Here is a 24,800-nt window from a genome sequence, read left to right as displayed (position 1 = left end):
ACAATGTATATCAACAAGGTGGTGAAGACAAGAGGGACTTTCCCAGGAAGTGAAATCTGTACAGGCAGAGACAGCAAGGACCATGGCATGTGGTCTATCTCTGGATAAGTTTATTTTTACATCTACTGTGATGTTCATATTAATTTCAAGACATGAAAATATGGGCCTCTTGGAAACAAGGAATTTTGAATATTAAGAATGTTTCTTGGAGGCTCTTTCCACGAGGAAATCCAAGATGGTGGACTAGAGGGTGACTGCATCTCCTGTCGCTCCAGAATTCAAGATTCAAGAAGGGGAGGCATTGAGAGACTCAGACTAAAATATAGCCATGGAGTGAGTCTCCCCCACCGGGTGAAGCTCAGCCTGGGTGGCAAGCCCAGATAGGTGTGGCTTATCAGAGCAGGGCAGTGCAGCTTGAGTCTTCCCCAGGTAGCCCTGCTCCCTCCAGCAGTGGGCTCCTCCCACACGGCCAGCATCTTGGAGCAGGCCCCCCCAGTGAGAATCTTTCTGCACAGAACCAGCTCCAAGTTGCGGAGCCAGCGGTGAGCTCCGGTCCACAGGCAGCTTCAGGGACCAGGACAGGGCAGCCAGGGACTTTCCCAAGCAGCCCTGCTCCTTCCGGCAGGAGGCACCCTTCGAGGCTAGCTTCTTGGAGCAGACCACTCAGTGAGAGCCTTCCTACACGGAGCCAGCCACAAGTCCCAGAGCCAGCGGAGAGCTCCGACCCGCAGGCAGCCTCTGGGACCAGAGCAAGGCAGCCAAAGACTTCTCCAGGTGGCCCTGCCTCCTCCAGCTGCAGGCTCTTTCCATGGGGCGATCCAAGAGGGTGGATAGAGGATGACTGCATCTCCTGTCACTCCAGAACCCAGGATTCAAGAAGGGGAGGCATTGAGAGACTTGGACTAAAATAGAGCCATGGGGTGAGTCTCCCCCACCAGGTGAAGCTCGGCCTGAGTGGCAGGCCCGGATAGGGGTGGCTTATTAAAGCAGGGCAGGGCACCTAGAGTTCTCCCCAGGCAGCCCTGCACACTCCGGTGGCAGGCTCCCTTCACAGCCAACTTCTTGGAGCAGACTGCCCAGTAAGAGCCTTTCTGCACAGAGCCAACTCCAAGCCCTGGAACCAGTAGCAGGCAAGGGGCAGCTTTCTTTGGAAGCACTGCATTATCAAGTTCCTCCAAGACTTCAGGCTACTGAAGGCTGGGAGGTGATACACTGGAAATCTACAGGGATACTATAAGCCAATAGAGGAAATCTGCAATATATCAGAGTCCCACTGACATCTGCCAATATGAGAAAACAAGGGAAGAAAATGTCTCAAACGAATCTAGATACTATATCAATAAAACCCAATGACAGCACAGCAGAAGAAATGTCAGAAAGGGAGTTCAGAATGTACATAATTAAAACAATCAGGGAAGCAAACAAGGAGATGAAAGAGTAAATGCAGGCATTAAATGATCACACCAATCAACAGTTAAAAGAACAAATACGGGAAGCAAGAGATCATTTCAATAAAGAGTTAGAGATACTGAAAAAAAAAAAAAAAAAACCAAATCCTTGAAATGAAGGAAACAATAAACCAAATTAAAAACTCCATAGAAAGCATAACCAAGAGTATAGATCACCTGGAAGACAGAACCTCAGACATTGAAGACAAAATATTTAATCTTGAAAAACAGAGAAGATGGTAAGAAATCATGAACAGAATCTACAAGAACTATGGGATATCATGAAAAGGCCAAATTTAAGAATTATTGGGATTGAGGAAGGCTTAGAGAAACAAGCCAAAGGAATGAACAATCTATTCAGTGAAATAATATCAGAAAATTTCCTAAATCTGAAGAATGAAATGGAAAACCAAGTACAAGAGGCTTATAGGACTCCAAATATACAAAATTACAACAGACCAATGCACATAATTATGAAAATACGTAACATTCAAAATAAAGACAGAATTTTAAAGGCCACGAGAGAAAAGAATCAAATTACATTCAGGGGGAAACTGATAAGAATATGAGCAGATTTTTCAATCCAGACTCTAAAAGCTAGAAGGGCCTGGAACATCATTTACCAAGCCCTGAAAGAAAATGGATGCCAACCAAGAATCTTATATCCAGCAAAACTTACTTTCAGATTTGACGACAAAATAAAATCCTTCCATGATAAACAAAAGCTAAAGGAAGTTACAAAAAGAAAGCCGGCATTACAGAACATTCTCAGCAAAATATTCCATGAGGAAGAGAAGAAAAACAATGATGCAAATCAGCAATGGGAGCAACTTGCCTAAAGGAATAGCCAAATAAAGGAGAAACCAAATCATGTCAAAAAAAAAAAATGAGTCAAATGACTGGGAATACAAATCATATCACAATAATAACCCTGAATGTTAATGGCCTGAACTCATCAATCAAAAGGCATAGACTGGAAGATTGGATTAAAAAGAAAAATCCAACAATATGCTGCCTGCAAGTGACTCATCTCATAGAAAGAGATAACCATAGACTAAAGGTGAAAGGATGGGAAAAAACATACCTTGCACACGGACACAGCAAAAAAGCTGGAGTATCCATCCTCATATCAGATAATGTGGACTTCAAGCCAAAACTAGTCAGAAGGGATAAAGAAGGACATTACATACTGCTTAAGGGAAGCATAAATCAGCAAGATATAACAATCATAAATATCTATGCCCCGAACATTGGCTCATCGATGTACGTCAAACAAATTCTTGTCAATTCCAGAAATCAAATAGACCACAACACAATAATACTAGGTGATTTTAACACACCTCTCTCACCACTGGATAGATCTTCCAAACAAAAATTGAATAAATACACCATAGACCTTAATAACACAATGAAAAATTTAGACTTAACCGACTTATATAGAATATACCATCCAACAAAGAACAAATACACTTTCTTCTCAGCAGCACATGGATCCTTCTCTAAAATAGACGATATATTATGCCACAAAGCTACTGTTAGCAAATACAAGAAGATAGAGATACTACCTTGTACTCTATCAGATCATAATGGATTGAAATTAGAAAAAAATGACAGAATAAAAAACAGAAACTTCTCGAAAACCTGGAGATTAAATACTACACTATTATATGGTGAATGGATAACAGAAGCTATCAGGAGGGAAATAAAAAAATTCTTAGAAGTGAAAGAGAACAAAGGCACATCATATCAAATTCTCTGGGACACTATGAAAGGAGTACTTAAAGAAAGATTTATTTCATGGGGCACATTCAACAAAAGAAGTAGAAATCAACAAATAAACGACTTAACACTACAGCTCAAAGCCCTAGAAAAAGAAGAGCAGACCAACACCAAAAGTAGTAGAAGAAAGGAAATAGTTAAAATCAGAGCCAAAATCAATGACATTGAAACAAAAGAAACAATCGGAAAAATTAAAAAAATAAAGAGTTGGTTCTTTGAAAAAATAAACAAAATTGATAAACCGTTAGCCACACTAACAAAGAGAAAGAGGGAGAAAACTCAAATTACTAAAATTTGGAATGAACAAGGAAATATCACAACAGACACGAGTGAAATACAAAACATAAGTAGAAGCTATTTTGAAAATCTATACTCCAACAAAATAGAAAACCTCGAAGACATCAACAAGTTTCTAGAGACATATGAATTACCTAAACTGAACGAGGAGGACATACACAACTTAAATAAATCAATTTCAAGCAATGAAATAGAGGAGGTCATCAAAAGCTTACCAACAAAGAAAAGTCTGGGACCAGATGGGTTCTCAGCCGAGTTCTACAAAACCTTTAAAGAAGAGCTCATTCCAATACTCCTCAAAGAATTCCATAAAATAGAAGAGGAGGGAACCCTCCCAAACTCATTCTATGAAGCCAATATCACCCTGATACCTAAACCAGAAAGAGACACATCGAGGAAAGAATATTTCAGACCAATATCCTTAATGAACATTGATGCAAAAATTCTCAACAAAATTTTAGCAAATCGCATCCAAAAATATATTAAAAAGATAGTGCACCACAATCAAGTGGGGTTTATCCTAGGGATGCAAGGTTGGTTCAACATCAGGAAATCAATAAATGTCATTCACCATATCAACAGACTTAAAGTTAAGAATCACATGATTATTTCAATAGATGCAGAAAAAGCATTTGATAAAATACAGCATCCCTTCATGCTCAAAACACTAGAAAAAATTGGGGTAGTGGGAATATCCCTTAATATTGTAAAGGCCATCTATGCTAAGCTCATGGCCAATATCATTCTAAATGGTGAAAAACTGAAAGCATTCCCCCAAAAAACTGGAACAAGGCAGGGATGCCCTCTTTCACCACTTGTATTCAACATCATCCTTAAAACTCTAGCCAGAGCAATTACACTAACCAAAGAAATTAAAGGGATACAAATTAGAATAGAAGAACTCAAACTATCCCTGTTCGCTGATGACATGATTATATATTTAGAGGAAATTGGAAATTCCACCAGAAAACTTTTAGAACTCATAAGTGAATTTGGTAAAGTGAATTTGGTAAAGTACCAGGTTACATGATCAATGCTCATAAATCCAATGCATTTTTATACATAAGTGATGAAGCTTCAGAAAGAGAAATTAGGAAAAGTACCCCATTTACAATAGCATCGAAAAAAATAAAATACTTGGGAATCAATTTCACAAAAGAGGTGAAAGACCTCTACAATGAGACCTACAGAACACTAAAGAAAGAAATTAAAGAAAACCTTAGAAGATGGAAAGATCTCCCATGTTCTTGGATAGGCAGAATTAATATTGTCAAAATGGCCATACTACCTAAAGGGCTATACAGATTCAATGCAATTCCAATTAAAATCCCAATGATGTACCTTACAGAAATAGAGCAAGCAATTATGAAATTCATCTGGAAGAATAAGAAACCCAGAATAGCTAAAGCAATCCTCAGTAGAAAGAGCAAAGCAGGGGGTATCATAATACCAGATCTTCAAATCTATTACAAAGCAATAGTAACAAAAATGGCATGGTATTGGTACCAAAATAGACAGGTAGATCAATGGTACAGAATAGAGGACATGGACACAAACCCAAATAAATACAATTTTCTTATATTAGACAAAGGGGCCAAAAATATGCAATGGAGAAAAGATAGCCTCTTCAACAAATGGTGCTGGGAAAACTGGAAATACATATGCAACACAATGAAATTAAACCCCTATCTCTCTCCCTGCACCAATCTCAACTCAAAATCGATCAAGGACCTCAGAATCAGACCAGAAACCCTGCATCTTATAAAAGAAAAAGTAGGTCCAAATCTTCAATTTGTTGGCTTAGGACCAGACTTCCTTAACAGGACTCCCATAGCACAAGAAATAAAAGCAGGAATCAATAACTGGGATAGATTCAAACTTAACAGCTTTCTCTCAGCAAAGGAAACTATCAGTAATGTGGAGAGGGAGCCTACAGAGTGGGAGAAGATATCTGCTACTCATACTTCAGATAGAGCACTAATTTCCAGAATCTATAAAGAACTCACAAAACTCTACACCAAGAATACAAATAATCCAATCAACAAATGGGCTAAGGAAATGAATAGACACTTCACAGAAGATGTATAAGTAATCAACAGATATATGAAAAAATGTTCAACATCTCTAGTAATAAGAGAATTGCAAATCAAAAGTACCCTAAGATTCCATCTCACCCAAATTAGAATCGTGATTATCAAGAACACAAGCAACGATAGGTGTTGGCGAGGATGTGGGGGAAAAGGTACACTCATACATTGCAAATTAGTGCAGCCCCTCTGGAAAGCAGTGTGGAGATTCCTCAGAAAGCTTGGAATGGAACCACCATTTGACCCAGCTATCCCACTCCTTGGCCTATACCCAAAGGACTTAAAATCAGCATACTACAGAGATACAGCCACATCAATGTTCATTGCTGCTCAATTCACCATAGCCAGATTGTGGATCCAACCTAGATGTCCTTCAATTGATGAGTGGATGAAAAAACTGTGTCATATATATACAATGGAATATTACTCTGCCATGAAGAATGATAAAATTATGGCATTTGCAGGCAAATGGATGAAATTGGAGAATATCATGCTAAGTGAGATAAGCTAATCTCAAAAAACTAAAGGACGAATGATCTTGCTGATAAGTGGATAAGGACATATAATTGGGGGTGGGAGGGTTTAGCGTTAGGGTTAGGGTTAGGGTTAGGTTTAGGGTTAGGGTTAAGGAGGGTCATAAGAATGGAGGAATGAAGGACTGTATAGAGGGAAAAGAGGGGTGGGAGGGGTGGGGGAAAGGGAAAAAAAACCATAATGTATCAAACTACATTACCCTGTGTACATTTATGATTACACAAATGGTATGCCTTGACTCCATGTACAAATAGAGAAACAACATGTATCCCATTTGTTTGCAATAATAAGAAAGAATGTTTCTTGTAAATTACAATATGGAAGTGCAGAAAAATAAAAAAGAAAGGAAAAAGAGACATTTCTCTGGATGCAGGAACGAATTGAACTGATAACTCTGGTAACTCTAGGTGCCCAGCATAGCCTGCTCTTCTCAAGCTTCTGTATCTTCCAGGCCCAGGAACATGAGAGGTAGGAGGGTACAGAGGGAGCTGACCTCCTCAGAGTACTTCTGCCACCACCAGGGCTGAGTCTAAGTTCTGTAAATTGGTTTCCTTGTGAGTCCTTGGAGGGAGGGTGTGGTCAAACAACATGCCAAGAACCCCCACAGGGTGACATCAGGGTGGGCCCTGGTGGTGAGTTTAGAGAAGGGGGCATGGGGGGAAGTGATGATCTGACCCTACAGAAGCCAGGGGGGAGGAAAGGCAGCCCAGGTAGCTGGGGCAGTAGACACCACTGTGGTGAGCACAGGGAGCCAGAAGTGTGAGGGTGGATGGGCTAGAGGTAAAGCTGAGAGGCAGGAGTGGCCTGGAGGGCTTGTGGCCTGTGTGCTATGAGGACAAGGCCCTGAGGGGACTGGTCAGAGTCATACTGTCTTTAGAGAAAGCAGCCCTGTCCACCCCTGGTTTCACTTAAAGAGCTGACTCAAGGTGGTCAGGATCTCAGCCAATCAGAACCCAGCAAGCCCTGGCCAGCAATTTGTGCAGGGGCCCAGGTCTGAGCCAAGGGGCAGGATGTGTCCTGGAGACTGTGGCTCAGGCATGAGCTCATGGCCCAAGATGGCACCTAGGCAGGACGGCTTCCTAGTTAAAGTAATGACCCTCCCATCAGTCCTTGTATGGACCCTTTGTAGGGTCCTCTCCTGACCTTCTCTGGACTCTTTTGAGTGAAGGGGCATGTGACTTGGTTTTTAGAGCAATTGTAATGAATAGGTCTGTAAGGGGAAATTCAAGGAGCCCAGTTAAATCTGAGAATGTGTGTGTGTGGGGGATCATATTCAGTACGTAGTTGAGATACATAAAAACAGGGTTCCCCTTAACATTAGGGGAGCAGAATCTCTTGAGGGATTGAGACCTCAAGCTAGTTCTCAGTATTATAGGATTAACAGATATACCAGAAAAGTAGGAGTTAAAAAGTGGACCAGTCTCTTGGGCCATAATCCAGATAAGACTCTTGGAGACGGGAGGCTGGGAAGTCAGCTCAGCCTTCTGGGACTCTGTGGTCAGCAAAGATACCAAGAAGCCAGAGCCAGCTGGACACCCTTGGTGGGTACTGTCTCCATTCATTCTCCAGCAGAAACCCTTCCTGCAAGGAAAGCCCTTGTCTGTGTTTGAATTCTTTCTGGCCTCATTTTTGTTTCCACTGACTCTGGACCCCAGGACCTGGAATCTGGTAACCTACCACCTACTTTTCATGGTTTATCTAAGATTAAAATTAACCACATGTCCTTCACTTATTCACTTTTGCCAAATCCGGCAGCCCTGCTCATGAAGACCAGGTGGAGTGAGAGGCTGGAGCCTGAGGGTCTGGTGGACAGACAGGGACCCCCAGAGCTGGAGGTCGAGAGTGATGCTGACAGAGTGACCTTATGGGCCCAGCGGTCCAGACCAGACCCCTTCCACTCGCCCCACTTAAGGCTCAGGAGTTGAGATACAAGCCCTGGACTAATGGAGTCCAGGCCCCACCAGCCTGCCTGACATGCAGGTGAAGTGGCAAAAAATGAAGACATATTCTTATATTCCTAAGGGATTAATGCCCATCACACTTAGAAGGCTTTCTCTACTTCTAGAATCTAAAAATATTGATCAGGTATTCTTTTAGTGCTGGGATGGCTTCCGTTTTACGTTGATATCTATGATCTAGTAATTTGAGTGTGGGGCAGGGGCAGATCTGCGGCCCCACATCGCATAGGAGAGCCGTTCCCAGTGTGGCCCGGCATTTGGCACCAGACAGGGAACGTGGACAACTGGCCCTGTGATGGGGGTAATGTGAGCACCCAGAGACAGGGGTAAGGTGGGAGAGGGGTGAGGAAGAGAGGAAGAGAGGACTCTGGAGGAAAAGCTGTCTAGGTAATGAAATAATTTGATGTCTAAGTTTTGGCTTCTAGAGAGTCTCATCTGTGGATGTCAGCACTTGTGCACAAGGTCGGTATTCCACCATCCTGTGGTGCCTGAGCCCAGCCACCTTTCCCACCTGCTGGAAAGGCTTTGCAGACAGGATGCAGTGACATTGGAAGAAAGAACAATGGGTTCCAGATATGGTTCATCAGACTCCATCCCACCTGGAGCATGGCTCCATCTACAGGTGTACCCAGAGAGGGAGGTGCCTTATGAGGAGGTCATCAGGGTGCTTTTCAGCAGGGCTGCTGCAAGGCCTCCTGCAGACTCATATGTCAACCACCCTCACATTGCTAGAGCCACATTCTTGCTCTCACCATGGGTGCCTAGAATGATGGGGGCGGGCTGTGCGACATGAGGTGAAGCACCCTACAACCTGAAAGAGTAGAGGATGGAGGTGAAGGGTCAAGAGGCACCAGTCCCAGAGAGCGTCTGGGTTTCCTTGATGTTCTCAGTGGCCAGGAAGGACACATTTCTATCCACTGGTGGTACCTTGCTCGTGGGTCACTATATTAGTCCATTTTCTGTTACTGTAATGAAATACCCAGGGAAGGCTAATTTTATAAAGAGAAGAAGTTTGTATAGCTCTCAGTTCTGGAGATTCAAGGAGGTGGTGCCAGCAACAGCTTGGCTCTGGCGAGGACCTCTTGGTGGATGGCAAGAGGGTGGGGTCATAAGGTAATTTCTGAGGGCATGATCCAATGACCTAAGGACCTCCCAGTGGGCTCCACCTCTTGAAGTTCCATCTTTGGGTCTTCCAACTCAGGAACCTGGGGGTGAACAACTTGAGAGCATAGCAGTCCATTGGAATCAGGGCAATCTTTGTTTACCACCTGCTCACAAATGAAGGGGCGTTTGGTTTCCATGAGGCTAGAAAATAGTTTCTTTTCTTTCTTTAAATTTTTTATTTGGTGGGGGACACGGGCGCTAGGACGCAGTGGCCCTGGTGTGCTGCCCCTCTGCTGGCAACCATGGACTCAGCCCTCCTGGCCTCACCTGGTCGGCCTGGCCTGCCCTCGGGAGACTCCTCAGCCCATGGATGGGCTGGGGAAGTGGGGAGGAGTGAGCCGGAGCCAGTGCCAGGCACACCCCGCCACTGCCTGACTTGGTGCGGTGTCCACAATCTGGGTGCAGCAAGCCAGCCTCAGGAGCACGGATGCTCCTTGGAGCCGTGGGTTGGCAGGTCTCAGGTCCTGAGGCTGCCGACAGACTATGGGTACCACGGCCAGCACAGCCCAACAGACAGTCTTGGCAGGTGCCCCCTTTGAAGGCCTCCAGGGTGGCGGCACCATGGACGGCCGGCATTCCCTCAGCATCCACTCCTTCCAGACCATGAGCTTGCACAACAGCAAGGCAAGTTCATCATCCCCAACAAGGTGGCGCCTATCATGATCATGTAACAACTGCAAGGAGGAGTTCCAGGTCTAGGACGAGCTGCTCAAGGCTCATTACGCATGGGGCAGCTCTCTAAGGTCACCCCCGAGCACTACCTGGTGCAGCACAGCGACTTCCTGGTGTGGGATGTAACTGAGATGGTGGACCAGCTGGGCACTTCGGAGAGCTGTGGGGCCCCCAACTTCTGGCAGGGGCACAGTGGGCTCGCCCTGTTTGGCATGGGGCAGCCCAGCCTCTCAGGATTCAGATGGGTCCTCTAGAAACTTCAGAAGGACGGGCACAAGGAAGGCATCATCTTCTGTGTGCAGGAGGAACTCGTGCTGTTCTTGCATGCTGGCAAGGACTTTGTGTCCTACACACCTCGAGAGAAGCGGAACTTCCACGAGAATCTCCAGGGCCTGGGTCCTGAGAGCCCAGCAGAGTGGTTGGAGCTGGTCATCTGGAAAGATATTCATAACTTTACCCAGCTGAGTGAGAATTCTTACCACATGTACCACAGCACAGAGGAGCTGCAGGGAGAACCCCAGGCCATCACCGTCTGGGGCGAGGATGATGCGCATGTGACAAGGAGGGTTCAGGCGGCCCATCTTCCTGCAGCTCACCTACAGGTACCAGGGCCTGCCCCTGCCTGAACAAGGTGCCCCCTCAGAAGCCCATCTGGACGCCTTCATCAGAGTCATCAGGGAGACCCCCAGCCTGGTGTGACTCTGAGATGCCCAAGGGCCTCCCCCCACCCTGCTCTTCATCTGCCAGTTAGGTGTGGGCAGGACCAACCTGGGCATGGTCCTGGGCACCCTCTTGCTGTTGCACCACAGTGGGATGATCTCTCAGTCAGAGTCCATCCCTCTGTAGACCAAGCCACTGCCCATGGAGCAGTTCTGGGTGATCCAGAGCTTCCTCTGCACCGTGCCCCAGGGAAGGAAGGTGGTAGAGGAGGGGGACAGGGTCATCGCCGCCTATGTAGAGCTGCACGACCTGAAGGATGTGGTCCTGGTAAGCCAGAGACAGCTGGAAGGCATACAGAGCAGGGTGCAGGGAAGCAGTGGTCAGCATGAGGCCTGGCAGAGGGCACTGTGGAACCTGGAGTGATACATCTACCTGGTCCTGTTCAACTACTATCTCCACAAGCAGTACCCCCTGGCCTTTGCCCTCAGGTTCAGCCACTGGCTGTGTGCCCACCCTGAGCTATTCTGCCTGCCTGTGATACTGAGCTCTGCTGAGCCTCCGGCTCCCAGGGACCTCTTTGCCAAGGGCTCCCTGGAGGTAGATGACCTCGTCTCTCCAGACACACTCAGCACCATCAGGGAGATGGATGTGGCCAACTTCTGATGAGTGCCCCGCATGCCCATCTACAGCACAGTCCAGCCCAGTGCCAAGGCCCTGGGAAGCATCCTGACCTACCTGACTGATGCCAAGAGGAAGCCGTGGCAGGTGGTCTGGGTAAACCTGTGGGAGGAGGCTGTGCTGCAGTGTGATAGTCACACACAGTCCGCAGTGGCCTGGGGCCGCCTCTGGTCCCTGACCAGCTGGAGGCCCTGGAGACCCAGCTGAAGGCCCACCTGAGCACACCGCCCCTGACACAAAGGGCCCACCGAGCCCCAGGTTCCAGACATGCCTCACCATGCAGGAGGTCTTCAGCCAGCACCGCGGGGCCTGCCCTGGCCTGGCCTACCACCACATCCTGGTGCCCGACTTAGGCACCCCGCGGGAGGAGGACTTTCACCAGCTGCTGGAGGCCTTGCCAGCTGTCCTCACCAAGGACCCAGGCTCTGGCTTTGGGTTTACCTGCCTCAGTGGCCAGGGCATGACCATGATGGCAATGGTGGTGGACTTGCTGGACTTCTGGAGCATCCAAGGCTACTGTGAGGTGTGCGAGGAGGAGCTGGTGAGCGTGCCAGATGCCAAGTTCACCAAGAGTGAGTTTCAGGTGGTGATGGAAGTGGTGCAGCTGCTGCCTGATGGGCACCGCATGAAGAAGGAAGTGGACGTGGCACTGGACACGGTCAGCGAGACCATGACACCCATGCACTACCACCTGCAGGAAATCATCATCTGCTCCTACTGCCGGATGAAGGCCGCCAAGGAGGAGCAGGAGGCTCAGAGGCTGCAGTTGCGCGGCATGCAGTACCTGGAGCACTACATCTACCTGATCCTCTTCAATGCCTACCTCCACCTGGAGAAGGCCCGCTCCTGGCAGAGGACCTTCAGCACCTGGATGCGGGAGGTGGCCTTGAAGGCCGGCGTCTACGAGATCCTAGACTAGCTGGGCTTCCCTGAGCTGGAGGGCCAGGAGCTCCAGCCAGCCCTTATAGTGTCTGCGACACTGGTGGCAGGAGCAGAACCTTGGCCCCAAGCCCTCTGCTGCTGGGGATTTCCTGTAGGGGGACTTCCCTGTCCCTCCTGCAGGGCAGGTTGGGGGCCCTGAGTTTCTGCGGCTAGACTGGCCCTGGCATGCCGGCCTTGAGGACCCGATTCCCAGCTGCCTGGAGAGACTGGAGCTTGGGAGCCTTTTCAGAAGGAGCTTCGTGTAGGACACATAACAGGCACAGTCATTCCTGGTGACCCAGAGTCACGAGCCTCCAGGGAGACCAGGGTGGGCACCTTGCAGGACGACTGGCATTTGGCTTCTGAGGAGCATACTCCCTCCTTGCCAAATGCCAGTGTCCACCTCCGTCTTTCTGTCCCTCTCAGTGGTTCTGAGCCTGGCCTGGGGCTCCCCTGCCTGCCTGGATCGCTTGCCTGCTTCCTCTTTTCTGCCCTCCGTCTCACGCTCCCCTCTGCTGCCTGAGCATGGGCCGTGGGGTCCCTGCTGCCCGAGGTGAGTGAGGGGACAGTGCTCTGGTGGACAGGTTACTTTAAAGGAAGCTTCGCCCAGTTTCCTTGTGTCTCCCGCTCTGTCTCCGACCCAGAGGCCTGGAGGATGGCCACATGGCACTGGCTGCTGAGGCTCTTACTCCCCTTCCTTTCCTGCTTCCTGGGGCTGGCAGGATGGCTGAGGTTCCCAAAGAACTGGACATCCCTCTTGCAGGAGAAGTTTCCAGCATGGTGGAGGAGGCCTGTGCCATTTGCCTGGCAGCCTGGGCTGCAGGTGTGGAGGAAGCCAGAGCCTGAAGCTGCAGGCCCCTCTCTGCCTCCCTCCCACCCCACCAGGACAAGATGGCCCCAAGCCCCCACCTGCTGCTGCGGGAGCCCCATGGACATGGGCGGCCCCTGCCAATCGTGGAATGTGGAACTGGGCCAAGGATGCCAGGAGGGTTCACCTGGATTCCAGAACATCCTCACAGAGGATCTTGAGCTGTCTCCCTGGGGCATAGAAAGGACCAGACGCTGCTGAGCTGGGGGTCCCGGGGAAGGCAGCATAGAGAGGTGACAGGGCCGTGTGGGTTGAGACTTGCTTCTGACTGGGAGCTGGCATTTGCTGAGACCCAGTGAGGAGCCTGTCCTCCCACCAGGTGGGGCCAGGGAAGCCACTCTCTGTGAAGCTCCTGCTTACCTGCAGGGAACAGGAGGGTGTGCTGCTCATGGGCCGCAAGACCTAGAAGGGAGAGCAGAGGCCAGAGGTGTCCACACCTGCCAAGTGTGGACATGTGGTGACCTTCTTAGCTGAGTTACCTTTGCAGAACTACTATATGTCTCTTCACTACCTTTTCAGGCTTGTTTTTATTTTTGCATGTACTCAAGATTTTTAATTTCTTTGCAGACAAGGTCTAGCTGAGGAGTCAGAGACTGGGGCTGAACTGGGAGGGATCCCTGTGTTCTCACATTTGACTCTGACTTTCAGCTGTGTTGGGACCACTGGCTGATCACGTCACCTCTCTGCCTCAGTTTCCCCATCTGTAAAATGGGAGAATAATACTTGCCTACCTACCTCACAGGGGTGTTGTGAGGAATCACTTGTGATTTTTTTTTTTTGTACAGAACTTTTGAGCATTAACAGCTTAATGTGAAAAATATATATATATATATTTTTAGTTACACATGACAGTAGAATGCATTTTGACATATCACACATACATTGAGTATAGCTTCCCATTCTTGTGGTCGTACATGATGTGGAGTTAGACTGGTTGTGTATTCATATATGAACATATGTCTGATTCATTCCACTGTATTTCCTATTCCCATCCTCCTCCCTTCCCTTCATTCCCCTTTCTCTAATCCAATGAACTTCTATTCCCCTCCCCTTATTGTGTTAGCATCTGCATATCAAAGAGAACATTCAGTCTTTGGATTTGGGGGATTGGCTTATTTCACTTAGCATGATAGTCTTCAGATCCATCCATTTATAGGCAAATGTCATTAATTTCATTCTTCTTTATGGCTGAGTTATAGTCCATTGTGTATACATACCACATTTTCTTTACCCATTTATCTTTTGAAGGACTCCAAGGTTAGTTTCATAGCTTAGCTATTGTGAATTGAGCTGCTAGAAACATTGATGTGGACGTGACACTATGAATGCTGATTTAAGTCCTTTGAGTATATGCTAAGGAGTGGGATCATTGGGTCAAATTGTGTTTCCATTCCATGTTTTCTGAGGAATCTCCATACTGCTTTCCAGAGGGGCTGCACCAATTTGCATTCCCACCAGTAATGTATGAATGAACCTTTCCCCCACATCCTCACTAACACTTATTATTGCTTGTATTCTTGACAATTGCCATTCTGACTGGGGTGAGATGGAATCTTAGAGTAGTTTTGATTTGCATTTCCCTAATTGCTAGAGATGTTGAATATTTTTTCATATATTTGTTGATTGATTGTGTATCTTCTTCTGTGAAGTGTCTGCTCAGTTCCTTAACCCATTTATTGATTGGGTTATTTGGAGTTTCTTGGTGTTGAGTTTTTTTAGGTCTTTGTATATCCTGGAGATTAATGCTCTATCTGAGGTGCAGGTGGCAAGGATTTTCTCCCACTCTGTAGGCTCTCTCTTCACGTTCTCGATTGTTTCTTTTGATGTGAAACTTCTTAGTCTGATTTCATCCCATATATTGATTCTTGATTTTGTTTCTTGCACTTTCAGGGTCTTAGGAAAGAGTTTCTTTAAAGATACTATTTCCCCAATGACTCCACTAGGGCCTGGCATGGCATGGCACCAAAGATGTGAATGAAGAAGGGAATAGGCAATGAAGATGGCAAAGGCTTCTGCCAGCCTTGTGAGGCATGGTCATCCTGACCTGTGTGCTCACATCACCACCTGGACCACTCTTGATGTGCCTTTTCACCGTCCACGCCACGTGGAAGGTCAGACCTCCCTGGGGCTGCCTGCCTGCTATGGCCTCCCCTTGCCACATTTCGGACTGCTCCCAAAATCTTTATTCTGTTTGGGGGTAGGTATGCAAAAGGACAGAGAGGGCTTGGCCTCCAGGTCCCCAATTTCACATCAAAAGGCTCCAGAGGAAAAGGAGCTGGCGAAGTCAGAGCCATGAGGTGGGCTTGGCAGAGAACATAGGCTGTGGGTAAATGAAAACCAGGTGTGATGGGCACTCCTGTAACCCCAGTGACTGGGGAGGCTGGGGCAGGAGGATTGCAAGTTTGAAGTCAGCCTTAGCAACTTGGCAAGACTCTGTCTCAAAATAAAAAAATTAAAAATGGGAGGATGTAAGTTAGTGGTAAGGTGCCTCTGGGTTCATTCCCCGGTACCCAAAAAGGAAAAAGGAAAAAGAAAGAAAGAAAGGAAAGGAAAGGAAAGAAGAAAAGATAAACACAGCATTGCGGCAGCCGGCGATGCCTGAGATGGGAGTGGGGTGAGCAGCAGCTTGGAGACAAGGTGCACCTGGGACCCCAGCTGCTCCCATGGTGCTCAGCACCTTGCTCTTCCCTGCATCTGCCTCTCCCACCTGCTTCCTGCCCAGCCAGCAGGTTTGGCTCCACATGGGACTTGCATGCACGGCAGTCACAGCAGCTTGTACTGGAGCCACATGGTGGGGTGAAAGGGACTTGTCTGTCCCCATCACTCCAGCCAAGGGCAGTGGGGGATCGTCCTTCCCCTACTTCCCACAGGACGGGCAAGGGACAGAGGAAGTGAGGGACAGAAGAAATGAAAAGCTTTTCTACCCTTCAAAACTGTGAGCTGCACCTCAGAGGAGAATCCTGGCCTTGAAGACTGTGGTAAGCAGGAGAGACCAGCACTGGGCTGTTCATCTGTGTCCTCTGCTTATCTTTCTGTGCCTATCAACGGGGGCTGACTGAGGAATCTCAGGATGTGAAACAGAGTTGTCTTCAACACGTGGTCTCTGGAACACTGGCCCGTTCTATGCAAGAGGTTCTCGCGTGGCTTCCACACCAGGGCTTGTGTCCGATTTCACCAGGAGGGAGGAGACCCACAGAGTTGGGCACGGCACTGCCTCTGGTCTGCTGCTCCACAACCTCCTTCCCTGGTGAAGCCTGACCTGCAGGCTCCAAGGTTCGTGGCCTCCTGGCCTCCTGTCCTCTTGGCTGCTGTGCATTGAACATGACCAGAACGTCCTCCAGATCGATACCTCCAGAGTCTCCTTGGGCTGTGCAGGGAGGATGTGCAGCCTGTCTGCCCATCTTACAGTGAGGGGCTAAGCCTGATGTGTGGCTCTGCACCTTACCAGATGGCTCCCACTGCAAAGAAGGTGCCACTACTTCTTGGGAGCCATGAGTCACACGTCTCCCCCAGCAGGCAAGGCTTGAAGTCCGGAACCCCAGTGCCTGTGGATTGAGGATTTATTTGGAAATGGGTTCTCTGCAGAGAAAATTGAGTTAATGTCATATAAAGGGAAGTGTGGGCCCAGAGACACATCCCCAGGGATGTGAAGAGTCAGGGAGAAGATGGCCTTGTCCAGCCAAGGAGCAAGGCCTGGAGTGGTCCCCCTTTCTGGCCCTGCCACACCTGGATCTTGGACTTCAGGCCTCCGGAACGGTCAACGAACATGCTTCTGCTGTGTAAGCCCCCAAGTTTGTGGCACTTTGTCATGGCTGCCACAGAAAACTAAGACAGTTGTTGAAAAATCCTGTGTGGTCTGGAGGGTACCTCGGTTTCCCTGGTACGGCTGAGATTTCACTTCCCCCAGAAGCCTCACCCCCTAACTGGCACCTAGTAGGGGTGAGTCCTGCCTCTCTCGGTGCTAACTTGTTCCCGACCCTCTAGACTATGGCCCTGCTCTGATCATCCAGGGTCTTCCCTGGCCAGTGCATCCCTGACTGCCTGGGGGAAATTTTCCTTAGCCTACTTTTAAACGGTTGCTAGGTGCAAGAAAGTCTGGCTTTCTAGAAGATTCCTTTCCACTGACAGCAATGATGTGGACACTGGCCCCTCAGAGGGTAGCCATGAGGGCATCATCCAGGGCATTTTCTGCTCATGGGGACACTCCCCTCAGCTGAAGGGTTCCAACTCCTTTGTGCTGACCTTGAAGCAGACTTTAGGCAGTGGCAGAAAGGTGCAGCCATGGCAGAAGGCTCTGCATTCTGGGAACAATCAGAGCCAGGGGCTGAACCTGGGGCATGAACCTGGGGCACTTTGTAGGGAAGGGACCCTCCATAGTCTTGAGGACTGGCAGGGCTCACTTGGAAGGGAATCTGCAGCAGTCTGGGGGAGAATGGGCAAACCCAGTGTGAGGGCCTGCCGCAGACGGCTCTCTGGGACTGAGCGTGAGTGACAGGGACTCCATGGAGGGGGCTTGGGGTGGAAGACCCTGCGGGAAAGACTGGAACCCAAGTGGTGGGTGAGTGACCCTGCATTGAGGGCTGTTGCCGGCTGAATGGTGTCTCTCTCTCCAAAGGCACCTGTGAATGTGACCTTCATTGGAAATTAGTTCTTTGAGGATTCGGCCAAGATGAGATAAGGTCGCCCCGGAACAGTGGCCCTTATCAAATGTCACTAGTGTCATCATGAGAAGAGACAGAGACACACAGGGACATGCATGAGAAGACAGGTGGAGATGGGGGAGGCACACGTGGGGCTTGGACACCGAGTCTGGAATGGGGAAGGCAGGTTCATTCTCCTCGCAGCCTCCACAAGGAGACAGTCCTGCCCACACCTCGATTCAGGCTTCTGGCCTCCAGAACTGTGAGAGGATGAGCACATTCTATTGCTGTGAGTCACCCTGCGTGGTCACTTGTGACAGCCCAGCAGATGAACACGAGGGCCTATGACACCAGCCTTTGCAATTATTTTCTTTAGGCCTGGAAGTCAGCCTGAGGTGGTCACCATTTTCTGGATATGTGAAGGGTCAGGATCCAAGCCCTGGTGACCCAGCTCCCAGGTGCGTCTGCTCAGGGCTGGGCAGCTGCTCACCTGCCAGACTCCTCTCCACCAGCCAGGAAGTAGGACTGGTTTCCTTCAGTAGGCTGGACCTCAGGGGCCTCCTGCTATTACAGATCATCCTAAGCCACCCCAGTACCATGCCCCCTCCCACTCTGGAGCTCTTCTCTGCCAGAATGACAGTTTGTCAAAGGACAGGGGCCATATTTTACTGATCTTGGTGGCCCTGTCATCCAGGCTGCTCTTGGCCAGGAATGTTGGCTCAGTGCATATTGAATGAGTGCATGCACCATTGGCTTGTGAGCTCACAGGGCCTTTCTTTTCTGCGGGAATGGAACCAAGGCTTTCTCCTTTCCTGGGATGTGCTTGATTGAAAATATGAGACTAGCACTGTGGACTGGAAACCACAGCCCTGCAGGAGAACCCGATACTCCTCAGCACCTGCCCAGGCCCAGACAGAGGCTCCTCCAGGTTTGGGTGCCCGTGGGGTGCCTGCTGTAAATCCCCACCAAGGAGGCTACCTCCAACCCAGGCCCTGAGCCGGGTCCTCTGGCTCCTGCAGACCACATCTTGGACTTTTCTCTATGGAGGTCCGAGTCTTCTCCAGAAAACACCTCATACCTCCACAGTGACATTTCAAAATCTCTGAGAGATCGTTTCTTTCCATCGAGGAGACCCTTTCTAGCCCAGGGAAGTGCCCCGGGTGGGTCCCCAGGACAGAGGTCACCCAGAATCCCAAACCTCCCCATTACTGTGGCTCTTCCTATGGGAGCCTTGTGCTCACTAGATGACAGCAGAGACTGGAGCTGGTGGAGCTTGACCCACGGAGGTGGGCACAGTCCTGGTGGGAGAAAGACCCTGAGGGCCCGGCCAGTCAGGCAACGGTGGTGGTGTGGGAGGGAAAGGGAGACCTCCAAGGCCAGCTGTACTGGGGAGGGTCCTGGGCAGGGGAGCCCCAATCTGGTGCAGTCAAGGTGGCTGGGGCCCCAGTTGAGCTTTGGAAGTGCAGGATTGTCTTAGCCAGCTCCAAATTTAGGAAGAGGAAGATGAAGTATAGAGAAGGTGGTTAGCTTGTGCCAGGACCGGGGTCCATTCCCAGCACCAGGGGTGGGGGAAGAAAGAGCAGTCCATCCGGGCTCCAAAAACAGGGTGCCTTCCAGACCCCAGGCCTTCCTCCTGGTCACTCAGCTATTCAGAAGGACTCACCAGATTGGTGGGGCCAAGGGGGCAGGGCACAGCAGCACCTGAGTGGGTCCCCTCTGGTGGGACTGCAGGTCATATCTTCCCAAGGACAGCTTTCTTTTCTGCACAGGGTACACCCTCAAAGGTGGAAGGAGAGAGGATGAAGGGAAGGAGGAATAGAACCAGCAAGCATGGGGTTGGGTCACTTTGAGCATGGTACCCTTGGTTCAGACAGGTTTCTGAGTTTCTGAGTTAATCTAGGACGTTTGAAACATTGGGAGAAGCATTCACTCTCATTTGTTTGCAAGCCTGGCCCCGTGCAGTTTCCCTGAGCCCAGATCACAACCATCCTGTAGGACAATGTAGGGGTTCCTGGTATCTGGTGTTAAGAACAACAAGAAGCCAAAGGGAACTGGGTGTCTGAGGCAGGAGGATCATAAGTTCAAAGCCAGCCTGGCAACTTAGTCTCAAAATAAATTTTAAAAGAGGGCTGGGGATATGGCTCAGTGCTAGAGCCTAGCTTCAATCTTCAGTACCCAGGGGAGAGGGGTAGCCAAAGAGGAAGTTTAGTGAAGACATTTAGTTCTTTAACAAATAAATAGTATAATAAGAGTCATCATTTATCAAGTGCATGTGAAGGGCCAAACATTTTCTGTGCATTACCTAATTTAGTTCTATAACCGTCTGAGTTAGGAAACAAAGTGAAAAAGAAATTGAGTTTCAGAGAGGCTCAGAGACTTACAAGTTGCCACAATCAAAAAGTCATGGAGTCAGCTGGGCACAATGGCACACGCCTATGATCTCGGCAGCTCAGGAGGCTGAGGGAGGAGGATTGTGTGTTCAAAGCCACCCTTGGCAACTTATCGAGCCCCTGAGCAACTTGGTGAGACCCTGTCTCTAAATGAAATATAAAAAGGACTGGCAATGTGGCTCTGTTGTTAAGTGTCCCTGGGTTTAATCCCAGTACCAAACAAAACAAAACAAAAAAACCCCCACAACTCACAGAGTTGGAACTCGAAGCAGGCCTGGCTCTTTTGACACACCAGTTACAAGAAAGATGATCACTAAGTGTGCAAAAAGCTCAGTGTTGGTAAAAGAGACGAGGAGAAATCTGTCAGAAAGGATTTAGAGAAAAGACTTAAATGCTGGGTTCACTGAAATATCTTTGTGGAACCTTAGGAAACATTATAGGAGAAAGGGCTCCCTAGCTAAGTGGCTTGGGAGATGCTGGGTTAAGTGAAGTGTGATGGAGTCAGGGAAGCCCTGCTGCAGAGAGGGAGGAAAGGAGATGGTCATATGTGTCACCACGTGCCTGGTGCACCCCATTCCTGCTGGCTCTGCTCTGTGACCTTTCAACCTTGAGAGGCCCGTAGAGGTCTTGTTTCCTACGGTGGAGCCCCACCAGGCCCCGCGGAGGCTGCTGTGCCAACCGGCTTCTCTGGATTTGGAGACCAGCCTTCCCTGCTGCTGGTGAAGTGCTCACCAACCTGGCTCCCTGGAAGTTTCAGACTTCACTCCCCTCTGCTCTCCAGCCCCTGATTGAATCCCTCTCCTGGCTTTGTGCATGCACGTGGTCTCAGTGTGTCCCCTGGGGTCCACAGAAACTTGATCCTCAATGAAGCAGCATTGAGACTGGGTCCTTGAGGTGGTGGTGAGGCCAGAAGGGCTCTGCCTGCAAGCGCGGCCCCCACCCTCCCTCCTCACACAGTCTCCCTGGCCCTCCTGCTTTCTGTCATGAGATGATGGCAGCAAGACGACTTGCTGGAAGTGGGTCTCTTGAACTTGTGCTTCTGAGCCTCCAGAATGGTAACAAATAAATCTTTTTTTTTTTTTAATTAGATACCCGGTCTCAGGCATTCTATTATAGCAGCACAAAGGGACTAAGTCTCTCTCTCTTTCTCTCCTTCCTTCCTTCCCTCCCTCCAAAGTCCTTCTCTGTTTGCCATCAGAACCTCATAATACTCCCATCCCACCCCTCAACGCATGGCTGTCATCAACCCAGACAGTTTGCACCCCTCCTATGCCCCTTCTTCTCTTTCTGCTGCCCATCCTGGGCGGGCCTTTGGGTAAGAGGGAGTAAGGAAAGGCTTCCTCTGTATGGTCCTGTGCCCAGGACTTGGAAGAGCATTGAACAACTGAGTTTCCCTTGGACAACCTGCAGGAAGCTTTAGATATGGGACCTAACTCATAGATATGGAGTCTCAGGATGGAGGAGAGGGGAGGGAGGGAAGCAGAGGGACAGAGAAAGAGCAAACATGTTGCTGGGTGAAAGGGAAGGAGGCCCAGGGAGGGATCCCAAGGACGTGGATCACAGAGGGCAGCTGCTGATGGGAGATCAAGGGACTGGTGCTGTCCTTTGGGCCCCACAGTGAGTGCTGGTGGTCAGCAGTCAGACTCTCCCTCGGGGGTCTGTTCCAGGGAGAACAAGAAGCCAAATGCAGACCAAGAAATGTGCCTTTGACCTGGGCCTGGGATCAAAGCCTCACTCATGTGGCCTCTGGAGGAGCCTCAGTATCAGGGGTTCCCCAGGTGCCCTCTGTACTAGGGCAGGCGAGGAGGGTACCAACAGGGGCACTGTGTCAATCATAGAGACTGGAGTGGGTGGGGAGTGCCAACCCAGGGGGCAGCCTTGCCCCTGGGATGTCCATTCTGGGCAGTCATGTGGTGGACTTGTGGGCCCAGTGAGTGGCTGGACCCATCCTGCAAGCCCCACAAGCCCTCCTCTCTGCATCCCCTTGGTGCTGGGAGGGAACCTGAGCACCCGATGTCATGCTTGCTCTGGGGCTGCCCCCAGAGGCCCCAAGCCCTTGCTCAGTCCTGAGGCTTAAGTCCACAAAACAGGAAGAGTACAGTCAGGGTTCCAACCCAGGCTTGATTCCCAACCTGCTTTCCGACCACCCAGGTCGACCATGCAGTTGCCAGGGAATGCCGTGCCTTCCCTGTGCTGGACTTGGTCTTAGGAGCTTGCTCTGTGCAGCTTCTCTGGTCCTTAAGCAAAAGGGAGCCAGGCCCTGGTCATATCACTGCTTTATAGACCAGGCCACCCTGCTGTCCATCTGGTGAAGTCAGGAGGGCCTCATGGGCACTGGTGCAAATCCCCTGCCCCTCTCTGCTCTGGTGGGCAGGGTCCTCCAGCCAAGAGACCCTCCTCACCGAGAGCACGGCAGGCAGTTCCTGCTAACCCCTGAGTCGTGGGCCTCAGCTTCCTGGTAGTCTGCAGAATTATTCAAACAAACCAATCACATCCTCCGGTGGGAATCTGGGGCATCCTTGCCCTTTGGATGCTACAAAGCCTGCCTCCTGTGGCCTCTGTTTATGCTGTCCACAAGTGCTCCTCCATGTGGCCCTGCATGGCAGGCAATGTCCCCCCACCCCGGGGTGGGAACACAAGTGACTGACAACCTGCTCACAGTATCCTCTGCCTGGTGTCAGCTGTCATGTGTTCTGCCATCCCGTGACCTTAGGATGAGACCCCTCCCTTGCCAACAAGGAAGAGGAAGTGCTCAAAGTAGACACGTTGAGTTTTGTGGAGGATCCCTGAACGGGCCTTGGTGGATGTCCAGGCAGGAGGACGACTCTGAGATGGGCAGGGCTGGACAGTTGTCCCTGGGAACCTGGACTGAGTGGGGGCAGTGCATCCTGGAGAAGGGGCCTTAGGGACTAGGGACTGTGGGAGTGGGGCTCAAGGAGAGGCAGGGACTTTTCCTCAGCTGGTTCTGCAGAGAGCTTAAGAGAACATCCGTTAGTGGTAAAGGCACTATCCATTGCACGGCCGCGTTGGGTTTTTGCCAGAAGACTTGCACAGCTCTCCCCTTGGCCCTCAGAGTCAAGTGTTATTATCCCCATTTTCCAGATTAGGAAGTGGAGGCTGAGAGGTCAGTTCTCCACCTACGGACACAAGATGAAGGGGTCTGTCTGAACCCACAGCTGTCAGGCTGCAGATGTTTCATAGTCCTGGGCATGCCACAGCAGGTGTCAGGGGACAGTGCTGTGGGGCAGGGGCTGGCCCAGGAGCTTAACCAGCCCATTCCTGGATGTGCTGGTGGCACCACATTCTTCTTTTTCCCAAGACTGGAGAGAGCCTGTAGGGAGAAGTCCTCATCAGAGGCCCTCAGTGGTCCTCTCCCCTGAGCAGCTGCACTCTGATGGGCATGAGGCACTGTGCCCCTGGAGGCCTGCTGCCTCCTTTTCAGGGATGGTAACTGTTAAAGTGACATTTTCAACCAAGAGGGCTGGTGGGCTATCCAGACAGCCCACAGCCTGTGTGGCTGCCGTCCCCGGTCAGCTCCCAGGGCACGTGGAGGTAGCAGAGGCTGGAACTCGGCTTCCCTTGCTGCTGTTGGGCAAATGTGGCCTGGAGAAGAGCTGATGTCACGGCACCACTGAGGGAGCTTTGTGTTTTCATCATTTTCAGTTCTTTTTTTTGCTACTTTTTCCAGTGTTGGAGAGGTTCTAGTGCCACCAATATTTCCGACATATTTGTAGGTATCAGCGATGGCTGGGCAGGCATCAGAGCCCAGGTGAGGCTGGGGAGCAGCTGGAGGCATCCTCAGCATGGTTGGCGATGCCCTGACCCTTCCTTCACCCTGCTAGAGAGCTTGTCCAGTGCCAGACTTGGGGTCTTGTGGGGAAGCACCCAAGCACCTGTTGGTCTGCTCCCAGTTTTCTTTTTTTTTTTTAACCTGTTCTCTTTCCCATTTCTAAAGTGAAATCCAATGAGAATATTAATATGCTTACAGTTGAAAAAATCAAATGATAACAAGAAAGTACAGTCCTGGCCCTTCAAACAAGGCAATCTGTCTTGTTCTCTCCTCAGATTACCCAAATATTCAGGCTGAATTCTGAAGGCAAACTTGAACTGATGGTGTCCATGGAAACCACTACGCAGCCATTGACCCAGCATCTTCACATCACCTACAAGAAGGTGACGCTGTAGTCAGCACTCCAGAGCCTGGGCCCTGCGAGGCTGCAGTTGACAGGTGGCCCTATGCAGATGCTCCTGGAATGAAGTAGAAAAACCAAATAAAAGGCCTTTATTTTTATGGCTGAGAATGTTGCCTGTTACCTCTTGTTTCAATGACATGTGTTTCTATCTGCTGCTGCTGATTTCCTCCCAGTGTCTTTTCCTTAAAATCTTAGTCTTGGGCTGGGGTGGAGCTCAGCAGGGCAGCTCCCGCTGGGTCCACCCTTTCCCCCACAAGAGAAAATTCATGTAATACGCAAGTTCCTCTCTTCCTGCAGTTTTTTAACAAGATCTAAAGTACCCATCAGTCTTCAATAGGGTAGGCTACAGTGTTGCAGACAAAAGATGGAATGCAAAGGGTGGCAGCACTGGGTGCAGTGACCACAACTGGGGTCCCAGCCACTCGAGGCTGCGGCAGGAGGACTGCCTGAGCCCCACTCCCCCCCCCACCCCAGAATGTAGTGAGACCTTGTCTCCAAAAAGAGAAAAAAG

General features: G+C 49.7%; 1 long non-coding RNA gene and 1 pseudogene across 2 annotated transcripts; one reads left to right on the top strand and one right to left on the bottom strand.

Moving 5' to 3' along the window:
• Positions 1-9,721: 9,721 nt before the first annotated feature.
• On the top strand, positions 9,722-12,958 carry LOC306652348 (paladin-like; annotated as a pseudogene). The gene has a single exon. The product of its transcript is annotated as a paladin-like (transcript).
• Positions 12,959-22,289: 9,331 nt separating this feature from the next.
• Positions 22,290-22,872, bottom strand: LOC306652335. The gene is made up of 3 exons (XR_013761358.1): positions 22,748-22,872; positions 22,499-22,559; positions 22,290-22,401 (listed from the first exon to the last, which is right to left on the bottom strand). It is a non-coding gene; the product is annotated as an uncharacterized lncRNA (long non-coding RNA).
• Between the last annotated feature and the right edge of the window lie 1,928 nt (positions 22,873-24,800).

The sequence above is a fragment of the Sciurus vulgaris genome (genome assembly GCF_902686455.1).
Source record: "Sciurus vulgaris genome assembly, contig: HiC_scaffold_178_arrow_ctg1, whole genome shotgun sequence".
Classification (NCBI taxonomy): domain Eukaryota; kingdom Metazoa; phylum Chordata; class Mammalia; order Rodentia; family Sciuridae; genus Sciurus; species Sciurus vulgaris.
Note: the sequence above shows the minus strand (reverse complement) of the source record. Positions and strands in the feature narration are given on the sequence as shown.